Source organism: Sinocyclocheilus grahami, unplaced genomic scaffold (genome assembly GCF_001515645.1).
Source record: "Sinocyclocheilus grahami isolate Dianchi unplaced genomic scaffold, SAMN03320097.WGS_v1.1 scaffold1490.1, whole genome shotgun sequence".
NCBI lineage: Eukaryota > Metazoa > Chordata > Actinopteri > Cypriniformes > Cyprinidae > Sinocyclocheilus > Sinocyclocheilus grahami.
Window position 1 is genome coordinate 107,994 of NW_015506669.1, and position 1,794 is coordinate 109,787.

The window sequence follows — 1,794 nt, forward strand, 5'->3', positions numbered from 1 at the left end:
GAGAGAGTGAGTGAGTGAGAGTGTGTGTCAGTGTGTGTATCTGTGAGTGAGTGTGTGTGTGTGTGTCTTTAAGACGCCTGCAGATTGAGACTGTAAACATGAAACAGGAGCTCGATTCAGACACCGATGCACCTGGCTCTTCAAATTAGACCCCCTCCCCTCCCCCTCCTATTTATATATATTTGTACAAAAATACACTGAGAAAATAATCAAACGTTTCCTCTCTTTAAGTGTCAAAAGTCTACATTTAAATATAAAAAACAAAGGTTAAAACTCTAGCCCTTCTTCGGAGAAGGAGACAGACAGACAGATGAAAATAAGACGAACTGTTGGCCAGTATAGAAATACATCCATGTATAAAAATGTCAGAATAGAAACAGCCATGACGAAATGAACAGTATTTCTCAACAGCTTCGGAAAAGTAAGCGTTTTGGTCCTGAATTGTAGAGTAGTGTATAAAGTCCAGCACAGAGTTGAGTTTGTGTCTGAATCCTGAAGTTAAGAAAGAAAACAGCTGGTGATTGTTTCTTTGAGTAAGAAATCAGACATAGCGCCATCCCAAAAACACGCCCACTCTCTTTTCATTGGCGCAAAAAGGAATCTAATAATAATCAGCGCGTGCAATGAGGAGCTTTGGCTCTGACCTCATTCCATTATACACGACAAACTTCGTTTTAAAGGTACACGCTGGTGTGTATTTTTCATTTTTGCATGTCGACAAGGGAGGCGTGATCTTTTCATCCTTAGAAGTAAAAACACATTCTGCTTACTGTAGAGTAAGAAAACAAATCTGGAGATGTCTATATCAGACTGCATTCACACTCACATATGAAGAAACAGAACGATATTAAATAGCCAGTACGTCGATAGAAATGAAAGTATCCTATCCATGAATAATCGATAGCGTAAAATGGACTTTCTGGGTATCTGCCGCGGGTGTCTCGGCTCAGGGCTGTGTGGGGGGTTCAGGGTGAGAGAGTTGAGAATCTGGAGAGGGCGGTCCTTTGTCCCAGAGCGCACGCCCCGAACCCTAAACACACGCGGCGGCAGCAGTGCGCATGATCAGAGCCGAGGCTAAGCAACGCTCTCGAGATCTGAGCTGACTGCATGCACTAGAACAAGTCTGCCTCGTATGTCACCTCCTGCTCCTCCTGCCCCTGCAATAGTGCTGCACGCTGTTTCACAGAGCCTGCTGCATGTTCTGACCAGGACTGTCTGGAGGTCTACGGTCATAAGCGGGTTCGGGTTGGACGCTGGCTACAGGGACCGACGCTAGGTGGCGGAGCGGAGCCGAGGGACGCAGCTCGTTTGCGGTTAATGCAGCAGAATGTATATTTGATTAAGAATTACATAACGACCATCCAAGAGATATTTCACAACGGTTTGCCTTACATCCTTGTTATGGTTTACCCTGAGCTCAGGCGTGAGGTCTGTAGAGTAGCTCAGCATCTCAGCCACTGAAACCTTCATTGCGGTTTGTGTTCACGGCTCATGAGAAGAATATTAATTGTTCAAAGCCTCCCAGGAGCCATAAACCGATACGACACATAACAGAACACGTAGTTACTGTGCACGTTAATGCAGTAAAAAAATGCTCTCATACATGACATAATTACATCAGGCTTATGTCAAGTCCAGTCAAGTCTGCTTTATTGTCAATTCTTCCACATGTACAGCACATACACACAGAGAATTGAAATTGCGTTACTCTCAGACCCTTGGTGCATACAGATAACATAAATACAGATAGGTACAGATTAAATACAAAATACAACTATACAAATAAGGTAAAAT